Raw genomic sequence first — 10,408 nt, forward strand, 5'->3', positions numbered from 1 at the left:
GAACACCGATTACATTATGGAGTAATCGAATCATCATATCTCGCCTTGAAGGGACGAATATTTTAAGGCTAGTGTACATAAAAAGAAGCACTAATAGAGCCATACTTATGATCTTTGACTTCGTGGGCATCGTATTTCACTTTAGGATTCTACAGACTCATCTCGTCGTCCTCAATTGTCATACTAGCGTCTCACTTTCTTCCTTTACCTTATACATATATAGCTCCTTAGGGTCATAGACTCATCATCACCATTATCGTGCTCATAATATATATCTTATCTTTATCCCATATGGCTATTCATAAACATAGACTCCTAGTTCTTCGGTATTTAGGAAATTCCTAGAGAAGGAGGGAAAATCATGTCTTGAAGGGAAAGAAACTAACATCATAAGATGGGTCTATCGACAAAGAATAATAGCGATGCGTCGTATGAAGGTTATTAACTTGTAGAAATCTTGTATCATAAGTTTTTAGGATCTCTAGACTCAGCTCATCATCATATTCATAACATGCTTCTTACTTCATATCATGCGAGCTCTTTATAACGCAACTCATCATTTCCGATACATACATATATGTAGAGAAGTTGTAGAGAGATAGGAGGATTCATACCATAGATTCATCCTTAGAAAGAAAGGTTGAGCCTTACATACCTTTGTCGTTTAACTACTCGATTGCTTGCTCGTCCTCTTTAATGCACTCGTTAATACCTTGATGGGATTCGTATCAACATTAGTTAGACAATCATGAGAGCGTACTTACTAAAGATATAGAGAATTGGGCAACATTTCCTTTGTTTATACTACTTTCCGCCATATTTAATATCAACTCTCAACATTCATAACAACGATCACAATATCATAAACAGTAAGCATCATCCATTCGCATTATCCACATTTAGAAATTTCACTCCAAATCCTTCATATTCATGACCAAAGTTCACTATCACGTTCTTTCACATACAATACTTATTCCATATTCTAAATGTCATTTATAACGTATTCATAATCTCGGCATATCAATATTCCCAACTCAAACCAAACTTCTATTCATCAACAACACTATTGCCACATTTATGACCCATTTCATATATTTTTGTACCACTCAAGTGTCTCAACTTTACAATACTTCTAACATCATGAAAATACCATAAAACATACCTTATATGATGGAAGAACAATCCTTGGATGATGATACACCCTTTTCACCAAAAACCCTATTTCACCCTTTCTTTGAATTTCTTGGTTTAGATGACTTTAGGCGAGGTTTCATACACTTGATTCTTGTTGGTTTGATGAATTTGATCACAATTGTTTCTTGAATTCGTGTGGTTGAAGTGTATGGAAGGTTCTAGAGCCTTTGAGAGAGATGGAGAGGTGTATGGAATGAAATAAATGAAGTGGGAATACATTTTTAAACTTGGAACATTTCAGCCCGTCGGGAGTTCCACGGACTGTTCCACGGTCCGTGGAACATGATGCTGTTCGTGGAACTGGTCGTAGTTCACGACCAGCCAGCCACCTCCTCTGCTGGCAGTTCCACAGACCATTCCACGACCCGTACAAGGTTTCACGGTCCGTGGAAGTGGCCGTGAAACTCACCTTTCTCTAAAATTGTTCCCGTCGTCTTGTTTGATCTCCAATCCTTATGGAACCTTCTTAACACTTGTTTATCACTTCATTAACAATCTAAGGGGCATTATAACTCTTCCCCAACACATCATTAAGTCATCATCAACTTGTTACTTGTAAATCCTTTCCGATACTTATCGCATACATTGCCTTCTTGGCCACTTTCTCGTCTAATTGGGATGCCTTTAAAATCTTACTTAAGGTCAACAAAAGTCATTACTCACTTATCAAAACATCATATACTTCATGCTCCTCATTAGCCTACTCACTGTGCATCAACGGGGAATTTTTCGAGGTGTAACAACATGGCCACATACTATAACACACAATACCATGGCCTTACACGACCAATCATGATTACTCAAAAGAAATAATACCTGGGAGTGATGGCGTCTCAAACTGAACCTCCTGTATTGCTGGGAACAAATGCGGGTACTCAGTCTTCATTGCCTCTTCCGCTTCCCAAGTCACAATATTCTTATTCCTCCACAAGACTTTAGCGGAGGCTATATCCTTGGTCCGCAATCGATGGGCCTGTCTGTCCAATATAGCTAGTGGAACTTCTTCGTATGATAACTGCTCGGTCACTTGAATGTCGTTCACAGGTATTACTCTCGAATGATCTCCGATACACTTACAAAGCATAGATACATGGAATACCGGATGTACCGACTCTAACTCAGAAGGCAATCCTAGCTCATATACAACCGTGCGCACTGTACGAATGATCTTATATGGCCCGACCTATCGGGGGCTCAACTTACCCTTCTTACTAAACCTCATCACTCCCTTCATAGGCGAAACTTTCAGGAATACCCAGTTGCCCATCTTGAACTCTAACTTACATCATCGATTATCCGCATAGAATTTCTATCGGCTCTAAGCTGTTAGCAACCTCTCTCTAATCACTTTCACCTTATCAACTGCTTGTTGAATTAAGACTGGGCCTAGTAACTGATTCTCCCTGACATTGAACCACCCTATGGGCGATCTGCATCTCCACCTATATAAGGCCTCATAAGGAGCCATCTGAATACTGGAATGGTAACTGTTGTTATATGAAAACTCGATAAGAGGCAAGTAATCATCCCAACTGCCTTGAAAGTCAAGTACACAAGCTCTAAGCATATCCTCAAGGGTCTGTATAGTACGCTCCACCTGTCTATCTGTCTGGGGGTGAAACGCCGTACTAAGACTCACCTGAGTCCCCAATCCCTGCTGAAAAGACTTCCAGAATTTAGCGGTGAACTGTGCTCCCCTATCTGAAATAATGGCTGAAGGAACACCATGAAGTCGTACAATCTCCTTCAGGTAAAGCTTTGCATAATCCTCGGCTGCATAAGTAGTTCTGACAGGCAGAAAGTGAGCTGACTTTGTAAGCCTATCAACTATGACCCATATCGAATCATACTTCCGCTGAGTGCGGGGAAACCCTGTAATGAAGTCCATATTAATTACCTCCCACTTCCATGTTGGAATCTCCATAGACCTCCAGGCTTCTGGTGCTCTATTTTGACCTGCTGACAATTTAAACACCGAGCGACAAATTCTCGCTATATCTCTCTTCATACCATCCTACCAATAAACTTCCTTGAAATCATGGTACATCTTCGTTGAGCCTGGATGAATAGAGTAGCAGGAGTAATGTGCCTCTCCCATGACCTGCTGACGGAGCCCTGCAACATTAGGGACACATAATCTACATCGATACCTGAGTACTCCATCACGGGTGATCACAAAGGGTGTCTTTTCTTTCTGAGGGGCTGTATCTCGGTAATGAACTAGAACAGGATCCTCATACTGGCACTCTTTTATCTCTACTATCAAGGATGATATCGCTGTGTCTTGAACAGTAACTTCTGCATCACCTGAATCCATTAATCGAACTCCGAGGCTAGCCAATCGATGAACCTCACGGACCATTTCTCTTTTCTCTGGCGACACGTGCGACAAGCTACCCATAGCTTTGCGACTGAGGGCATCGGCTACTATATTAGCCTTCCCGGGATGGTACAGAATATCCACATCATAGTCTTTTAACCTCTCTAACCATCGCCTCTGACGCAAGTTCAAGTCCTTCTGCTTAAAGATGTACTGGAGACTCTTATGATCAGTATAGATATCAACATGGACACCGTATAAGTAGTGCCTCCATATCTTCAAGGCATGAATCACTGCCGCTAACTTGAGATCATGGGTTGGATAATTCTTCTCGTGCTTCTTCAATTGTCTAGAAGCATAAGAGACAAGCTTATCGTGCTGCATCAACACACAGCCCAATCCCACACTTGAAGCATCACAATATACCACATAGCCATCTGCTCCTTCTGGAATAGTCAAAACTGGTGCTAAAGTTAACTTATCCTTTAACGTCTGAAAATTCTGCTCACAAGCATCTGTCCATTGGAACTTAGCGAATTTCTGAGTTAATTTGGTCAATGGGGCTGAAAGAGAGGAAAATCCATCTACAAACCTTCTATAATAACCTGCCAAGCCCAAGAAACTACGTATCTCCGTTGGTGCCGTGGGCCTTGGCCAATTCTTAACAGCCTCAATCTTCTGAGCATCCACTCTAATGCCTTCCTCTGAAATAATGTGACCCAGAAAAGCCACAGAGTTCAACCAGAACTCATATTTCGAAAATGTGGCATACCACTTTTTACCTCGAAGAACTCCAAGCACTATCCGTAGATGTTCTGCATGATCGGCCTCTGATGGCGAATAAACCAGAATATCATCTATGAACACAATCACAAACAAGTCTAGAAAGGGCCTGAATACACGATTCATCAAATCTATGAATACTGCTGGGGCATTAGTTAGCCCGAAAGACATAACACGAAACTCATAGTGGCCATATCTAGTCCGGAATGCCGTCTTCGGAATGTCCTCTTCCTTGACCCTGACCTGGTGATATCCTGATCTCAAGTCTATCTTCGAGAAATATTTAGCGCCTTGCAACTGATCGAATAAATCATCGATCCTCGGGAGCGGTACTTATTCTCTACAGTCACTCTATTCAATTGCCTATAATCAATACACATTCGCAAAGAACCATCCTTCTTTCTCACAAATAACACCAGCGCTCCCCACGGTGATGTACCAGGCCTGATAAAGCCCTTCGCAAGCAAATCTTTCAACTGCTTCTTCAATTCTTTCAACTCTGCGGGTGCCATCCTGTAAGGAGGGATAGATATTGGCTGAGTGCCTGTCAATAGGTCAATAGAAAAATCAATCTCCCTTTCTGAGAGAATGCCTCGAAGCTCATCTGGAAATACTTCTGGGAACTCATTAACCACAGGAACAGACTGAAGAGTGGGCGACTCTGCTTGCACATCTTGAACTCAAACAAGGTGAAAAATATACCCTTTTCTGATCATCTTCTCTACCTTAAGGTAGGAAATAAACCTACCTCTAGGCGAAACAGCATTGCCCTTCCATTCTAGGACTGGCTCGCCTGGGAATTGGAATCGAACCATCTTTGCTCTACAATCAACATTAGCATAACAAGAAGCTAACCAATCCATGCCCATAATAACATCAAAATTAATCATATCTAACTCAATTAGATCTGCTACGGTATGGCGGTCACAAACTATAATAACACAGTCTCGGTATACTCGCCTAGCTATAACTGGATCGCCAACTGGCGTAGACACATCAAAAGGTCTAATCAACTTGGGCTCTACCCCAAACTTTCCGGCAACAAAGGGCGTAACATATGATAAAGTGGAACCTGGATCAATCAGTGCATAAACATTATGTGAGGAAACTGATAATATACCTGTAATAACATCAGGAGACGTCTCACGGTCTTGTCTACCAGCCAATGCATACACGCGGTGCTGAGGACCGCTCGAGTTGGATGCTCCACCCCTCCCCTGCCTCGCCCTGCTGGCGTCTGAAAAACTTGCCCTGAAGGGTGCATTGCAGAAGATGAGCTAGCCACAGACCCTATAGGCTGAACCATACCTGAACCAACCCCCATCGGGCACTCCCTTATCCTGTGGCCTGGTTGTCCACAAGCATAGAAAACATCTGAACCCAGCCAATACTGACCTGCGTGTAACTTGCCACACTGGGTGCATCTTGGCAAAGGGAGCCTCATCTGACCAGACTCTGGTCGGTACTGAGAGCCTGACGCTCTAGAACTCTGGCTCGCTCCGAAATAAGAAGACCGGTCAAACCTCGGACATGGGAACCTCAGAGGTGCACTTCCTGCCGGCTGATAAGAATACCTGGGATGCTGCTGTCTCTGTCCTCCCCTGAACTCACTAACCATATCAAAAGATCTAGCCCTCTTACCACGGCTCCGGTCACGCTCGCGCTCTATTCGCCGCTGGCATTTACGATCCTCCAAATTCTGTGCATACGCCTGTATACGGGAGATATTCATGCTTGGCTATAATGCAACAGTCGTGCACTCATCTATCAGGTGTGGCCCTAGATCGGCCACAAAGCGATGAACTCTATCCTCCATCTCAGCCACCATGGCTGGGGCATATCTAGCTAGGGAATCGAAATGTACATAATACTCTTGCATATTCATACTGCCCTGCTCAATACGTAGGAACCTATCTGCTTGGGCCCTTCAGACCTCTGGAGGTAAATAATGGCAAAGAAAAGCATCTGAGAACTCTCGCCACACTGCTGGAGGGGCATTTTCTCCCCTAGATAACTCCCATGCCTGATAACACTGTATCGAAATATCCCGGAGTCTATATGAAGCCAACTCCACCGACTCAACCTCATCCGCGTGCATAACCCTCAAAGTCCTCTGCATACTATCAATAAAATCCTGGGGGTCCATATTTTGCTTTACCACAGAAAACTCAGGAGGAACTAACCCAGGGAAGGTCTTAACCCTCGAACTACTGGCCCTGTCTGCTGGGTCAACACCAACTCCCTGCCGCTGTGCCTGGGCAGCTACTAATCTGGTCAACAACTGTAGGACATCTCGTACATCCTGGGCCTCTGCATCCGGCTGAGGAACTGGGGTTGGTGCTAGAGGCGGGGTATGCGATGTCTCAGACGGTCCCTCACTCTGAATCTCATCCTGGGCCTCCGTGGCCTGTCGAGTATGACTAGTGGCCTCACCAGCTGCTCTCTTGCCCTTCTACACGGCTGTAGCTTTCTTGCAGGGTATCGCTAAAATCAAAACAATTCATCAGAAGCGAACGCTTACATAGGGCTCTATCGCACAATCTAAAAGAGAAAGAATGACATCACCCTAAATGTTCTATAGCCTCCCATTTATAAGTGTGGTGCATAACACGCCCATAAACAAGACTCTACTAGATACAGTCTGTAGACAACCCTAGTACGAACTGCTCTCATACCACTTTTGTCACGACCCAAACCGATGAGCCGTGACGGGAGTCTGACCTCTAGTGACCAAACACCCCTAAACACTTGTCTGAAACATACTGAACATCAAAAGCCTATAAATGGCATAAACTAATCTCATAAGAAGGAAACATCAGAACTCTGTACAATCAACATACACATACACAACATGCGGAAGAACAGTGCAAGCCAGCTAAGCTGCTACATAAACTGTACACAAAAGAATAGAAGCCGACAAGGCTGCATCATCTCGCTTACTCGCTTGTTGGATCATATCATAGGATCATGCCAAAAGAAGAAAGGAATGACCTTAACATAGTATTTCCAATCGCCCAACCTCTACCTCTTGAACTTGTAAATCTGGAATTAAGATAACATAGGGCTTAATTAGGCTATTTACTTCGCTTACTAACCATCCTCAAATACGTATGAAGCTTAACGAACTATAGACCGTAATTTCTTTTGTAAGCTTACAACTCTCCAACTTCTCATTCGATCCCACATAAATTACAATACTCACATCGACAATGACAACACACACACACACACACATATATATATATATATATATATATATATATATATATATATATATATATATATATCAAAACATACGTAAACCCGCTTCCAATCATCTCTTTAAATATCCCTATATCACTACATTGCCCTTCATCAACTTAACACTTCCACAATTACCTCCTCTTCACTTAACATCACTAAAACTCTTGATAACCAACTTAAATATAAGGTTAGAAATCATTTACATACGTTGAGGGGTCAAGAATCCCAAGAATCACTTCAACTTCAACTCCCTAAACTTTACAACCTTGAAGAAACCCTAGAAGTAACCTTCTTCTTCACCACCTTGGGTTTACGGGGTCCGAATCTTGTCAAATCTTTACTAATATGATGAAAAATATTGAGAGAGAATATATTAGGGTTTTCTGATTTGGAGAGAAGGAAAAATATGAAATAGGGTCATGGACCACCTATTTATACTTGGAAGCCAAAAAGGCTACAGCATTAGGTTCGACGAGTGGGTCGACGGTGCGTCGACTTGCCCTGTAGAACTACGCCTGCAGATGCAAGGCTGCGGGGTCCTGTCGACGCCGTACGTCGACGATGACTGGTGTTCTGTAAATTTTTTGATTCAGTTCAGATCACGTCGATTCGATTCGTTCAACTTCTAACCCTATAAATTGCAAGAAATATCTACTAGCACCCTCGTAAACGGGGTAAGGCACTTTCTACTTCCAAACTCGAGCTCGGGTCTCTATTCTAAGGGCATACCCGACTAGAAAACCATAGGTTCTACTACTATGAACACGAGGGGTGTAACAAAGGGGGGTGTTCGTGAGTAATGAAAAAGAATTTAGGGTTAGCCGTCTTTTATTTTAACTCATAAAATTTTTTCCGAACCGGGTTGACCTGTGCGTTGCCTATGCGATGCACACCCAACGCATGAAAACCAACTCTCTAAGCTCTATATTTAGCCGAATTTTGACTCTGAATACGACTCATGCGCTAGTTATGCGTCGCATGCCCAGCGCATGAAAACTACCTCTCTGAACTTTTTACTTAGCCAAATTTTTGGCTCTGAGTACCTGTCGTGCGTTGCTTATGCGACGCAGAAGTAAAGCACACCACAAACCTTGACCTTGATTTTTTCTTATATTTTGCACTTGTTTTGCATTCCCACTCCTTCATTAGCTTTGCAACATGAATAACAGTGACACATATACTGCAAGTTGGGTTGCCTCCCAACTAGCGCCTTAGTTAAGGTCGTGGCATGACACTTTTTTTAAATGAATACATTGCAAACTCGGGTTGCCTCACGAGAAGCGTTTGATTTATGTCATGACACGACGCAGGTCCTTCTCTAATCATCATCGAAGACCACTTGCTCCTTCTCCTTGTCAAATTTGCCGCCCTAATATCGCTTGAGATACTGCCCATTAACCAAGAACTTGCGCACCCCATCCATAATTTGTATTTTGACAACACCATGGCGCATGATTCTAGCCACCAGAGAAGGTCCCGACCATCGGGACTTCAGCATGCCAGGAAATAATCGCGACCTAGAGTTGAACAACAGTACCTGCTACCCTGGCGAGAATTCACGATATTGAATATGCTTATCATGCCATCTCTTCGTCTTCTGCTTATACAGATCTGCATTCTCATACGCCCCCAATCTAAATTCATCAAGCTCGTACAACTGCAACAACCGTTTTTCGCCTGCCAAGCTCATATCAAGATTGAGATTTTTGATTGCCCAATAAGCTCTATGCTAAAATTCAATCGGCAGATGATACGTCTTCCCGTAACCTGTAGAGAGAAGTCCCTCTCATGACCCAACCCCGTAGGCCGTGACTAGTGCCCGAGCTGGACACTCGTACACACCTGTTACTATAGTCGATCCACAACTAGCATACTAAGAACTCATACATAAACGAAGGCAAAGCTATCATAACATGCGGTATTCCAAAACATATATATATATATATACGCAAGCCGATAAGGCTGCCGCGGCGGATGGGACCGCCCCAAAGTATAAATCGTATGAACGCAACTGAGCAGTAACTATTCACAACCCACACATGTGTCTACAGACCTCTAAGAGTAACAACAGAATCATATGACGGGACAGGGCCCCGTCGTACCCCTGAATAAACATATACATATACAACAAAGGAGTCTGTACCACAATATAGGCTCCGGCACAAGGAGCACTCCAAGACAAACGGAACGGATGTCCTAAACCGGCGGGCCACCGAAACGATCGTCCGTACCGCGGCATGAAACGCAGCCCCCGAAGAAAGGGGGTCAGTACGGAATATGTACTGAGCATGTAAAGCATGGAATACGGTAAACAGGATCATACTGAAATAAGGAGCATAGAAAATCATAAGACTTGCCTCTGAAACATAAATCATGCGTATCAATATCATATCCGGCTCATTATGGGACTGAGTGACTTAAGCAAATACTCATCATGTACATATGCATATATAATGTGTCCCGGCCCTCTAGTGAGGGACTCGGTCAGTATAATCATCATGTCATATACATATAACATGCCCCTGCCCTCTAGTGAGGGACGCGGTAAGTAAAATCATCATATCATATACATATAACGTGCCCCGGCCCTCTAGTGAGGGACGCGTGAATGAAGTCATCATATGCCATCCGGCCGCCTCCCCATATCATCATATCATCATATCATATAACGTGCCCCGGCCCCTACAGTGAGGGACGCGGTGAATATTATCATATACATATAACATGCCCCGCCCTCGGGGTGAGGGACGCGGTGAATAATGCAGTGGAGTCGTGCACGAATACATGCCCTGGCCCGGGACGCAGTGAAGAAGTAATAACAGCTCGCACGAGCAGAGTAGTGAGAAACCATATGCACATAAAACATTT

This window comes from Lycium ferocissimum, chromosome 9 (genome assembly GCF_029784015.1).
Source record: "Lycium ferocissimum isolate CSIRO_LF1 chromosome 9, AGI_CSIRO_Lferr_CH_V1, whole genome shotgun sequence".
Taxonomy (NCBI): Eukaryota; Viridiplantae; Streptophyta; class Magnoliopsida; order Solanales; family Solanaceae; genus Lycium; species Lycium ferocissimum.